The sequence below is a fragment of the Haliotis rufescens genome, unplaced genomic scaffold (assembly GCF_023055435.1).
Source record: "Haliotis rufescens isolate VD_foot unplaced genomic scaffold, xgHalRufe1.0.p SCAF_11, whole genome shotgun sequence".
Classification (NCBI taxonomy): Eukaryota; Metazoa; Mollusca; class Gastropoda; order Lepetellida; family Haliotidae; genus Haliotis; species Haliotis rufescens.
Window position 1 is genome coordinate 16,401,466 of NW_025963791.1, and position 14,781 is coordinate 16,416,246.

Sequence of the window (14,781 nt, forward strand, 5' to 3'; positions counted from 1 at the left end):
CCAGCGACACCATAGTGCATTAACTGATATTGGTGAAAAAAGGAATACGTTAAGTTTTAATTACATCTGCTGTGTACTTGCACAGAGAATCTGTTGCTTATAAGTAAACTTTTTTGTCCGTTTTGCAACACGGTTCTTTTCTCGTTGACTCAGCATAATTAGGAGCGGTCGGGTAGCCTAGTGGCTAAAGCGTTCGCTCGTCACGCCGAAGACCCGGGCTCGATTCCCGACATGGATACAATGTGTGAAGCCCGTTTCTGGTGTCCCCCACCGTGATTTTGCTGGAATATTGCTAAAAGCGGCGTAGAACCATACTCACTCACTCAACATAATTAATAAATGCTAAAATCAAACACGATTTCAGACCACCATGAGACCCGGTTCATGTAGTTATAAAACATTAACGCCAGAGAACAATCAGTCTAGAAAATCTAGCTGACCTGTACGGATAACCTGACGTCACATGAACACACGTCTTTGTGAACTCTTAATGATAAATTCCTTACATGTTCAGTTTGTATCACTGACGTGGAACGCGGCGTTTTCCCGGATGAACGTTCATGTTTGTCCCGACCGCCCCCGGGGTCTGGAGGTAGAGAATCCGCCCGCAGAGTGGAAGGTCCGGGGTTTCATCTGAAAGACGTTAAAAGATGGTACTTGTTGTGCTTCATATGAAACTGCGACATGGTATCCTAGTGGACTAGCACTATAAATCGGCATCAGTCAGGACTAGTACAAGCACACACACACACACACACACACACACACACACACACACACACACACACACAATAAGAAATAAGTGTAATAATCTTGTACGCGACGTTAAACCTCACTTCTGATGGTCTGCATGTACGTGTGTGTGTGTGTGTGGCTGCTTGTACTAGTCCGGACTGATGCCGATTTATAGTGCTAGCTCACTGAGATACCATGTCGCAGTTTAACATGAATACCCCACTCAGACACAGTATACTGACTCCGAGCGGACCAGTCCTTGTTTTTGCCCCTTAATGCCGAGCGTCAGACAGGGTAACAACAAGTACCATGTTTTAACGTCTTTTGGTATGACGTGGCCGGGGATCGAATCCCGGACCTTCCGCTCTCCGGGCGGACGCTCTACCACTAGACCACGGAGGCGGTCGTATGAGGCGAATGAATAGACCAGGTGGTGAGACTTAGTGACTGGCTCATTGTTTTTCAGAGGATCCTAATTGCGGACACCGATGCTCGTAATATCAATCACTGAATCATCTGGTCCAGATTTGATTATTTACAGGCCGCCATCATATCGATCGATGCAAACCAAATTTGATGAAGTATTTGATTTTATATATTCATATTTTTTTCCTCCTTGGCTCAGGTTGGTCATCTCGACAACACAGTTGGAGCTCGATCATTTTTGCGACATTTCTCCAAATGGCTGATCATTTCTCTTGATGATGGTGGTGTGATTCCAACGATGAACGTGACCTTTGATAACATCGCCGTGGTAACAACAAAGAACTACGATAACCAAACAGGCACTGACATACAGGCATGTACATGTGGTGGATATAGACATTCTCTTTAAATACCCGTGAAGATTCCGGGGTAGAATAGGTCTTCAGCAGCCCATGCTTGCCGTAAAATGTGACTACGCTTGTCGTAAAAGCGACTAACGGGATCGGGTGGTCAGGCTCGCTGACTTGGTTGATACATGTCATCGATCCCAATTGCGTGGATCGATGCTCATGATGTCAATCACTGGATTGTCTGGTCCAGACTCGATTATTTACAGACCGCCGTCATATAGCTGTAATATTGCTGAGTGCGGCGTTAAACAACAAACCAACCAACATTATCTTTTAAAAAGTATGGGATATTCGGAAATAACCTAAAATGTCCCAATTTGTAACATATTTTAGATCCTACTTTTAGTTTTAAGATAATAATAAACGAATTGGGAACACATTAAAACCGGTAGTGATGTATGAAAGACGATAGGGGTAAAATGGGAAATTTCGAAGTATGTCCTGCCCGACCGGTAGCAACAGCAATTCACACAATTTGTATAAAAAAGTAAGTGTTTTTTTGTTACCTAAGGTACTAAATATGGAATGTCAATTCAAAAATCTTTTACACAAATATCTACAAGAATAAAGTACGTATTTAATCACTGCAAAAGATTCAGTATGAAATAGCGTCACGTAATAGTTACAAATGTTACCTACCCTAGTGTAGTATGTTATACAACACAGCTTGGTGTTATTTTCAGCTTAATATCTCGCCTCAACAGCTTCTGTTAAACGACACAGAAATAGTGACTCTTCTCTGGCGCGCTGGAGGACGTGCATGGTCTCCTATCAAGTTGTCCGATGTATGCCAAAGCAGTTGGTCATCTACTATTTTCCCAAACACTGCAAGAGGTCTCAACGGGAGAAAGCTGACAATTGCTGCATTAGAGGTTAAGTATTGACTCTTCCTTTCATATCACACTAACATTGCCACCGTTCTCCGTTCGCGACCTCCAGACTTCTATTTACAACACAATGAGGGACTGAATGATTTTTAGCCGCAACAATATTCCAGCTACATGATGGCGGCATATACATGCTCGAGTCTGGACCAAATAAACCAATGGTTGATATAACAGTATACCACGCCGTCGGGTAGGATAAAAAATAAAGCAAGTCAGGGAGATTGACCACCAACCATTTATATCGCCTCTTACACCACATATATTACTTAGTCACCTACAGACATACACTGTTGTCTCCAGTGGCTGGCGACCGTTAAGAAGGAGATTGTGGATGGGAAGATAACATACGTTGGATTTGGAATGGACGTTGTGAATCACCTTGCTGGCGTTTTCAATTTCAGGTACTTACCGTTTGTTTAACTATGCTTTTATTATACTTGTAAAGTACTGACGCCATTTACAACAAATAAAAGTAACACAACTCTTTCCGTAAACACATGAGAGTCCATTGTACCATCCCGACTATATCAAACGTCTGTGTACAAATACTATATATGAATACAATATGAAAAAGTGTTGACACAAGGTGAAAAGGCGTATCCTGCGACGCCGGTGGCACACGTTACAAATACATGCAAAGACAAGTCAGAGGCACATCTGAACAAAAAAGATGCATTTATGTCAGATATGACAATTCAGTTTCTTTAGAGACAATAAATGATTTCTTGCATTTTGTCTTCAGTTACGAAGTTGTGGAACCTGCAGATCAACTCTGGGGAACGGAACTGCCAAATGAAACCTGGACAGGAATAGTAGGAATGCTTCAACGGCAGGTAATACAGAACATCTGACAGATGATGTACACCACCTACCTTCAAGGCAAATCTGCTGTTAACATATATGACAACGAGTTGTTTTTTATGATAAATCTGAGTTTCATTCACTGAATCAGATTAACGATGGTAATAATGGTTTATCACTCGAAACTAACTTACGCAGGATATGGCTTGGTGAGATCAAGTGATATATCCCAGGAGATACATTGCAAACCATTATGACATTATCGTCATAATAAATTGCACATTATTCTCTCTGCTACTGAAGCTGGTTAACTGTACTTTTAACGTCCACTGGTTATTACTGTTATTACTGATCAAAAGTTGGAAAAAGGATGTTGCATGATAAATTAAATTTCATCCTCGTGTGCTTTATATCAAATATATCAACACTAATTGATAAATGTGTAAACTCCTCGGCAAGCCTCAGAGTTTTATATCTCACCTACTCGTGTTAATACATTTGATATCAAAAGACACGAGGGTATGATTCTCTATATCTTCACAGCAAATTGAAGTACAACTATTTTGAAAAAATAATATCAGATTGATTTTATACTGCCTCTGTAGGGTGGGAAATCGACAACGTGTTGACAGAATTATTTATTATATCGTACCATTTTGCATATTTTTATGTCCAATCATACAATGTTACAAGTCTGTTATTCTTACAGAATGCAGATATGTGTCCCATTCCGTACTTCATCAACTACAGACGAGGGCTCGTTGTTGACTTTTCGTTTCCAATAGCAACAACTGACGGTGTTGCCATATACAACAATTTAAACAGTGGGAATGTTGAATGGAAATCCGTGTTAATAGGTTTTAAGTGGGAGGTGTACCTTTGCCTGTGTTTATCAATTCTGGCAATAAGCATACTTGCCTATGTGATGGAATATGCTTACAAGACGAAGAAATGGGCCCTAAAAGAAGCGGTAACAGCAGCAATTGAAATCGGAGTACATGTACCACTACGGCAAGGTAACAAGCAGTCTACTTCGTTTAGATTTGATCTATTTGATTTCATGCAGACTCTTTACCTAAGAATATATCAATAGAGGTTATCACGCGAGCGTGTTTGGGGATGGTAAATATCCTGCATTAGGAATAAACATTGTATTTAGCAAGCCTTGGCGAGCTAAATACATAGTGTTTATTCCTAAAACAGGATATTTACCATTCCCAAACACACAAGCGTGATAACCTCTTTATCATATAATGTCATTCTTTATATCTCTGCTTAACAATCGCTTTCCGTCTCTCACAAACACTACCTAAACATTGCGAGTTTTCCTGGAATGCGCGCATTAATATTTATTACGTCACAGGGTAAGTGATGTGTCAGTCGGACAGTGACAGTAGCCAATATAGTTACAACTGAAATCTGTTTTTTGTACAGTGGCGAAGCAACATATACGCAAAACAATAATTGTTTTTACTTGCATTTCGCGGCAATCCACCGTCTGTCCGCTAGAGTAAACTGCCCTTTGTCAAAGGGAAGCAAAGCTCCTCACAGCGATAGTCTGTTCGCGGAGCTCTCCATACTATCGCTGCCACCAGTCAAAACTCCCCACTATGATAGATGGCCCCCAACCATGCTTGGTGTTGAACTCGCAACAGAATGACCGTTATGTTACAAACAAGTGACGACTGTCGTGACACCGAATATACTTACCGCTGATAAATTAATTTCTTTGTTTGTCAATTTGAATTCTATTTCATTAAAACTATCATCTTTAATTGAAATAGTAAGACTGTAAGGGAGAAGTTGGTTGATTTTCCGTTAGTCAGCAATCTCGAACCAATCTGATTATTAAAACAACAAAGTAAATTCATCTTGAAAACATGGTCAGTCGTAAACCTTTTCAAAATGAAATATGGTGGCATTCTCAAAGACATAAACAAAAGCATAAACGTTACTAGTATGGGGGTAAGAGGGCAAATTTCAAGATTCTTGTAATGGCCGCGCCCACACTGGTGGCAGCGATGTTACCGAGAGTGTAACGAAGGTGTCACGCGCTGGGAAGGAGTTTGAAGGGAAGCTACTCTAACCCTAGTTTATGAGACATCACGGCCGCGTTCAGACGTTGTTGACAATCGGCCTGTCCTGTCATAACGTTAAGAAGTGACAATCCGATGTACACACAGTGACAAAACGAAACAAGGTAACAAATCAAACATATTTCGGCCAAATCCAACTATTTTAATTTGTGAGTAAAGGTTTCAAGCTGCAAAGGTCCACATGCACAGATATGGCTACCGATCCCGCTTGGCTAGGCCTAGTGCCCTCGCAAATTTGTTTCGAAATTTATATCTCCAAAGTTGACTTAGCTACGTCACAGTTAGACACTGATTTTCAGTATATTAGACCGTTCTTTTGATAATTATAGCAATTATCACTGTAGTTTATCCAGATTCCCGATGGTTAATTCTGACTCGATCGCCGAATGACAAGGGCGACGCCATGTTTGTCTATAAACATTGAAAAATAGTCCCTAATTGATCTTAGATATTTGGATCTCTATCCGCATATGACCACAACGGATATCGTTTTTATCCGTTGGTTTTATCCTGTCGAGAAACCTACCCATTATATGATAAATATCTATACGTTACCTTTGTTGTACATAGATATAGTCCCAATATTTTACTCAAAACACACGTGCTTAAGTTGCACATGTACATCGATATACTCTAATGACTTAGTACTCAGAACACACTAGGTTTAGTTGCACCTCGATATAGTGCTAGGACCTAGTGCTCCGAGCACACGTGGCTTGGTTGTACCTCGATATGGTGCTAGGACTTAGTACCCAGAGCACACGTGGCTTGGTTGTACCTCGATATGGTGCTAGGACTTAGTACTCAGAGCACACGTGTCTCAGTTTTACGTCGATATAGTGCCAGGACTTAGTACTCAGAACACGTGTCTCAGTTATACTTCGATATAGTGCCTTAACTTAGTACTCAGAACACGTGTCTCCGTTATACTTCGATATAGTGCCAGGACTTAGTACTCAGAACACGTGTCTCAGTTATACTTCGATTTAGTGCCAGGACTTGGTACTCAGAACACGTGTCTCAGGTATACTTCGATATAGTGCCAGGACTTAGTTCTCAGAACACGTGTCTCAGGTATACTTCGATATAGTGCCAGGACTTGGTACTCAGAACACGTGTCTCAGGTATACTTCGATATAGTGCCAGGACTTAGTACTCAGAACATGTGTCTCAGTTATACTTCGATATAGTGCCAGGACTTAGTACCCAGAACACGTGTCTCAGGTATACTTCGATATAGTGCCAGGACTTGGTACTCAGAACACGTGTCTCAGGTATACTTCGATATAGTGCCAGGACTTAGTACTCAGAACATGTGTCTCAGTTATACTTCGATATAGTGCCAGGAATTAGTACTCAGAACATGTGTCTCAGTTATACTTCGATATAGTGCCAGGACTTAGTACTCAGAACATGTGTCTCAGTTATACTTCGATATAGTGCCAGGACTTGGTACTCAGAACACGTGTCTCAGTTATACTTCGATATAGTGCCAGGAATTAGTACTCAGAACACGTGTCTCAGGTATACTTCGATATAGTGCCAGGACTTAGTACTCAGAACATGTGTCTCAGTTATACTTCGATATAGTGCCAGGAATTAGTACTCAGAACACGTGCCTTAGTTGTATTCTGATCTGCATCCAGTAATGACATGTGTATTCTTTACAAACCAACATCTTATTTCAGGATTGATCCACTTGCCCCGGCACCAATCAGGCCGCGTCCTGTTCAGCCTATGGTGCATCTTCTGTGTGATGATTTCAGCTGTATTCACGGGCAACCTGGTTGCACTGGTTTCAGTTTCCAAGGAAACGGTTCTTTTCAGTACCCTATCTCAAATGGCTCAACAAGATGACTTCAAAATTGCTTCTATCCCAGGAAGCTATTCCCAAATCATGTTTAAGGTAAACACCGACAGCGCGAATACTACGCGTGAGGATCCGGGATAGAATAGACCATGCTTACCGTAAGAGGTGATGATGCTTGTCGTAACAGGATCGGGTGGTCAGAGTCGCTGACTTGGTTGATGCATGTTATCAACTCCCAATTGAGGAGATCGATGCTTTTGATGTCAATGATTGTCTGGTCCCGACACATAGCTGGAATATTGCTGAGTGCGTCGTTAAACAACACACAAACAAACAAATTACGCGAATACAAACACACTGTTAAGTAAATCCTAACACTGCATACGGAATCATTATCAAAACATGACAATTTAACAATTGATAGCCAATGTAATCAAAATCTCGGGGAAGGGGGTGTTCACAAATGGCAGGCAACAGATCGGGACATATGTTATTAACATTCATCAATGTTCTAGCAATATAACGCTGTAGCTCACCTGAAAGTTTCCTGAATTTCTATTAGTCCAGAAAGACCATAAAAGGTAAAGAAGAACAAGCAAAGAGATTCCTCTTAACACACATGACTACGCCTTATTCATATTATTACGTATTGATACTCGTTTAACTATATATGCAGAGGGGACTAACCTACACGTTAATCGTGGACAAAAAGTATGTAGTGATAGTTGTACACAAAAGGATTCAGTTTAAATGTAAATTTTATTTCATTTATAGCATTCCAAGGACCACGTGTTCCGGACCTTATCTAAAAAGATAGAGGAAACATTAGAGGGACAAGACGAAGCACTGGCACAAAGTATAGAGTATCAGAAAGAACAAATCTCTCATGGCAAATACGTCTTAATAACTAACGCCTGGGCCTGGGACACCATCGCATCCGACACATGCCACGTTGTGAAAATCAAAGAAATATTTCTATCCAACTATTTGGCTTTCCTCTTTCCTCGGAATTCTCCATTGGTGGATTTATTCAACGAAGAGTAAGGTTTATTACTGTCATATGTCCTCTAAAAGAAAACGAAATCATCTTTAGAAAAGAGCATGTTCTGTCACATATATTCATGAACTTAATTAATGGGAAACAATTTGGGGGCAAATGACAGCCGTGGGAAAATTAAAGTCCCTCAAATCCCCTTTCTTTGTTAACTCAAATATTAGGATGCGTATCAATATATCCACATTAAAGATAAACATATCTAATCTTGACACACGACACTCATTACAATGTCTAGACACAGACTTTAAATATACAGGGGGGGCACGGGTGGCCCAGTCGTCTAAGGCGCCGAGATTCGCTGTGCAGAGTTGCGTCCCTTGGGCACGCCAGAAACCTATGATTGTGGGTTCGAATCCCGGTTCGCCCCGATTATGTTTCTAGGTTTGTCAGCACCATACCCATGCTCGTGGGTTTCACCGAAGTGGTAAACGTCAGAGACCTGCATCACTTCGGGCTTTCCTCCCACATTAAGCTGACGCGCCGTGATATAACTGTAATACTGTTAACAGCGGCGTTAAACCAAACTCACTCACTCACTCACTTTAATATACAGACTTTGGAGGTTCCCCTGTGAGTTAACTGTAAACTGTAACAGTTTTCAGTCAATTAAGTATATGAATGTCACCCAACACGCAGTGAATACGCATATTGTAACATTTTTTATTTTATTTGCAGGTTAATGTATCTAGTAGAAAGTGGGATCATGGACCGGCTCGTAACAAAATGGAAACCGAGGAGAAAACTATGTTTTCAACAAGAACATATGAACTCGATTCATTTTCAGCATCTGTGGAGTATTGTAGTTGCCTGTGCACTTGGAGTGGCTTCCGCTACATGTGTCCTAATTATTGAGATTATTCTAAACCAATCAAAAATGCGTACTCATTGACAAACAACACTTTTTATTGAAACTGCACCTACTACAATTGGGGAGGACCGGCTTGCTGTCTGATAGTGTGTGATGAAGCCTTTCTCTAAGTGTAATATGCTGGGTTTAGCTCTATACTATCATTAGGCATGTTATCAAGGTTTTTACTGGCTGCTCAGCATGAAAGTTTGTATTTGTTCCCAATCACAGGACCTCAAATAACATAAATATTTATTCATATAAATACATCACTACGTTATTTCTTTGATCAAATTTTAAAGAACTTAGTATACGTGACATGATAAAAAAATGAGTGACTGAGTTTGGTTTAACGCCGCTTTTAACAGTATTCCAGTTATATCACGGCGTGTCAGCTTAATGTGGGAGGAAACCCCGAAGTGATGCAGGTCTCAGACGTTTACCACTACAGCGAAACCCACGAGCAGGGGTATGGTGCTGACAAACCTAGAAACATAATCGGGGCGAAGCGGGATTCGAACCCACAATCATAGGTTTCTGTTGTGCCCAAGGGACGCAACTCTGCACAGCGAATTGCGACGCCTTAGACGACTGGGCCACCGGTGCCCCCTGTCAAATAATGTCATATATGAGGCCAGTATGTTAAGTGAGGAAGATATCTGCCATAACCATGCATCAGTACTGTCAACGAAGACATATTCATTCCTCTTTTGTACTGGATTTCAATGCTCCTTAAAAATCTGTACAAAGAGAGCTATATTTGTGGGTCCAGCAAATGTACCACCATATCTCTGTCTCGAGGACCAACCACATTCCTTAATACAACCAAGGAAAGACGTTCGTTATAATTCATAGAAAGTGTTTGTGACAAGTGGAAGTAATACCAAACTTAAGGAAAAAACTTCATTCCTTGATCCATGGGATATTTGTTACTAAAAGTGGTGACCGTTCATATAGTTACGTGTCTATCTTCTGAGGCTCAGGATAATTTGAAAAAGAAATATTGTACGGTTTTAGTGATCTACTCCGGAAACGAGCACAACCACTAATTTCAATCTAAGTCAAAGTTGTTGCCATATAAACTCGAAAATATTTTTGTTAAAAATCAAAAGCCATCAAAAAGGCACCTATTCAACACTCGACCAACCAAGGTACCAAGTTTGGTGAAGAAGAAAAAGTGTTTGGCTTTGGAGATCTAATCTTCGAATCGGCTTGGAATCTAAGTCAAAGCTGTTGCCATGGAAACTCGAAAATATATATTTTTAAAAATTCCAAATTATCAAAAGGCCTCCAGTTCATCACTAAACCTATCTATGTACCACGTTTGTTGAAGAAATTCTGTACGATTTTGAAGATCACGTTGTGTCAGTTATCCCCTTATATCAATTTAACTTTCCATAGTCATTGTTATGGACTCTGTCCCAGGGCTATGGGACACAGCTCTGATTGTCTTGTCACCTGTGATTTGTTGGGCGTTCATTTGTGCTGTAATGTTATGACTCTTCTCAGTGTTATGTTTTTCTCTCTAAATCCCTTAATCATAATTCATGTGTATTGTCTTTTTATCCATATTTGATAATGATACATTTTGGAGTATTGTTCTGTTGGTATATTTCCATGTAAACACTTGATATTTCAAGTAGAGGGCGTGTTAAACTGACTTCCAAGTACATGTTGCTTGCAGTATAAGCACTGTTCTTGTACTCTGAATAATGGATAATATACTTTAATGATTTTTGGTTCTCATGTTTATTGAGAGTTAATAATGATCCTGTTAACCATTCTGTTGATCAATAACTATTGTACTAGGGGTTCTTGTCATCTACACAAGTGTTGACAAAAATAACAGAGAGAACGACATAGGTAAACATATACTTTATTGTAACTATGCAACTCATAGTAAATGAGTTGAATGTGATATCCGTTGCGCCTTGCCAAGTTGTAAACATGATGACAATACATTTTTAGTCAGCCCTGTTATTACGAATACGCAGATACTGTCCCAATCTCCTCGTTGTGTTTTCAGTCATTGGTGATTGGTGAGGTGGGTGACATTTGTGACGGGTGGGGCAGGATACGCTCACTTCTGCACAAACAGCTGCTATCATCACTACAGTAAACTATGTTCATAACGAACACGCTTATAAAGAGCTGACGGGTATAACGAACATATTGTTTGGTCCCGAACATTTGTTATATATATGCTGTACATATGCTTGTAACGAACTACGGTTATAACGAACTAAAATTAACCTTTTTGAGTTCGTTATAACCGAAGTTTACTGTATTTGATAGACTCATAAACACATGTCCCTGAAATAGTCGGAATCGTACAATCGACTCTGGTTTCTTATTAATATGGAAAATGGTTTTGTTGCTTTTATTACCTCACATGTCTCTCTGACTTCTACTCATTCAAGCTCTGATCGGTTGCGACCCGAGGGAATTCCGGGTTAAACTAGGTATGATGACCATTTGGTGTCCTCTTACTATCATCATAGGTGCCAAAATGAATTGGGTCATCAGGCCCAGTGACGTTATTGATTACGTGTTATCGCCACCCGAGGGCGTGGATCTGTTCTCACAATATAGATCACTGGATTGTCTGGTCAAGACTTGATTCTGTACAAGTCGCCATCATACAGCTAGAATCTTCCTCAGAACAGTGTTTAACACCAAACAAACAAACTTATCGGATGCAGAATGAGTGAGTGAGTTGGGTTTAACGCCGCTTTTAACAGTATTACAGTTATATCACGGCGTGTCAGCTTAATGTTGGAGGAAAGCCCGAAGTGATGCAGGTCTCAGACGTTAACCACTTCGGTGAAACCCTCGAGCACGGGTATGGTGCTGACAAACCTAGAAACATAATCGGAGCAAACCGGGATTCGAACCCACAATCATAGGTTTCTGGCGTGCCCAAGGGACGCAACTCTACACAGCGAATCGCGGCGCTTTAGACGACTGGACCACCCGTGCCCCCCTCAAAGAATGAAGACTTTATTATTGTTATTGGACTGCGGGGTGTGTATTTAAATGCGTTTATGTACATGAACATATTCACCTTTATTTCGATATTACTTCAGTCGTGGCTTCATATATTCACAATGTCATGAATACACCATGATTTTTAGAATGTAGTAATATGTAACAAATGTTGTATTTGGGATTACTCTTAGTACACTTCTAAGTAAAGTACAAATTTTACTACTTTTTGGGGTTGCATCCAATCTGGGATTCGAACTCACTCTCTCAGGTTGAGGCAACTAATCAACACCAAGTCAATGATCCGTGCCAATGTACACTCGCCCATTTGTTGCCTTTTACGGCGAGCATGGGTTGCTGAAGATCGGATCTTCACGGGTGTGTTCAAAATGAAGTGAAATATGTACAGCTGGTAGTAGGATATATATTTGCTTTCCATGTAGATAGATAGTTGCAAGCTGTTGAATAAAATATACGGACTTTTTCAGATTTTTCGCATTTTCATGTTCCCAGAAATGGGCTTAACACATTGTATCCATGGGGGAATTCGAACCACGAGGTTACCCCCACACCCCGAATATGGAAAGACTGTCGTGACAATTTCAACTTCATTGAATGTTAAAGTATTCCACCCTGCAAAATATTGTTATAATTTTTCTGTGTTATGGTATAAATATAATAAATCCTTGACTTTCATTATGTGTCTGTCTTTATTTCATTTTATAAGTGTTTCCCATTGTGCCTAAATGGTTTCATTCAATATGTTTATCTTCTATTACAGGTGACACAGGTAACAGCCTTGTTCTCTCATGCAGCACTTGCTGAGCATGAGACTGTATCGTTTCACACATTTACTGTAGGTACATTCGGAAAACACCCTATACTAAAGAGGTGAAAATCAACATACTCATCTCCTTTTGCATGTTTTGTCACTATCAGCTTCAAACGAAGGGCAAGGTCGCCATCAGAATAAGAAACAACCGCGAAGTGCACACAGTGATTCACGCCAGAGACCAATACCGGAAGTATTGTTCACATTTAGTATGTGTTGGTACATAAAACCAGAAGTCAGGCACACATGCACAGGGTATTCGTACAATTTCGTATCGGGACTGTTCAATTTGAGTGATCTAATCTCGCAGCCTTGTACGTTCATTCTTAAAGAAACAGTTTCGGAAACAGTGCCACATTATACACATCGAAGGGGACACCCATGACAGTTGGAACATCTGACTCTAGATATCTGTCCAAATTGTTTAAACTGACTACATTTTGCCACGCTGAACTTTTTGCATTATATTAAATTCAAAGTCTAAAGTTGTCGGTTGCATCATGCCCATGGGACTAAGATCTATCAGTAGTTGTACGTGGAAAATGGATACAGTTCGATTACATAATTTCTGCATAAGATAATGTATAATTAGTATAGAATGCAAAGAGAATTTGTTGCATGTTTGGTTGGTTGAAAATATTGTTAATATCGAAAAAGTCTCGTTATTGTTTATGAATGACATTTCATGCGTGACCTTAGGTATGTCATTTAGGTAACTGTTCCCGTTCTCATAAGCCCCTAACTAACTTAAATAAATGGGGGTGGTGTATTGTCTGTTAGGGAAGTGACATACCGGGTGTTAACCGTCGAGGGATCCCAGGTCACGGTTATCGAGTCAAAACGAATAAAAGCCAGGTCACGGTTTTCGAATCAAAACGAATAAAACGAGGTTAAAAAAACAACAGGTGTGACGTAATAATTTATTCACGTGACATCACAGAACATGATAATTATCAGCAAAAGTTTAATCAACAATCAAGTTTCCACTTATGAAAGCAAATATGACCTTGACAAAACCTCTTTCACAGATCGGTGTTTTTCGTTATGACATTTATATGCGTCACAAGAAACGAATATAATATAACACAAAAAACTTTGTCATTAAATGCCATATATAAGGCCAGTACGTTAACTAAGACAGATATATGCCAAAATCACTTATCAGCACTATCAACTTTTGAGTTGACTATAAAACCTGAAGACACGTCCATCCCTGTTTTGTCCTGGAGCACGTCCCAATATGTCTTCTGCGTGCTGAGGTGATGTTAGCCATTGAGTCCTTCGTTAACATTTCGTTTGTATGTATGTATGTGTGTTGTATGTATGTATGTATGTTGTATGTATGTATGTATGTATGTATGTATGTATGTATGTATGTATGTTGTATGTATGTATGTATGTATGTATGTATATATATATATATATATGTGTGTGTGTGTGTGTGTGTGTGTGTGTGTGTGTGTGTGTGTGTGTGTGTGTGTTATTGTATCTTGAATAATCGCTATACATTATTCGTGTTGACAGAGCTAAGAAACTCGGTAGTTTAGGGTACATACTATTTTACTTGATATAAGTAGATATGAAAATTGACAGTGTTAAGTCAGACATATCAAATGCCTTAACAATAAAGAAGGACATAGCTGACAAACTTGTTTGTGGCATTTTACACTAATTACCAACCAAATGCAAAATGTATAAACACGCTGTGTTGGTCATGTATTCATGTAGGTTAGGGTGTCACATAACGAGAGTGAGTGAGTGAGGTTAACGCCGCTTTGAACAGTATTTCAGCTATATCACAGCGAGTTAGAGTAATATGGTGGAAAAAGCCACATCGCTTTGGTAAAACAATATATTACAAGCGCTGACAAAGCAAGAACAGTATAATACCCAAT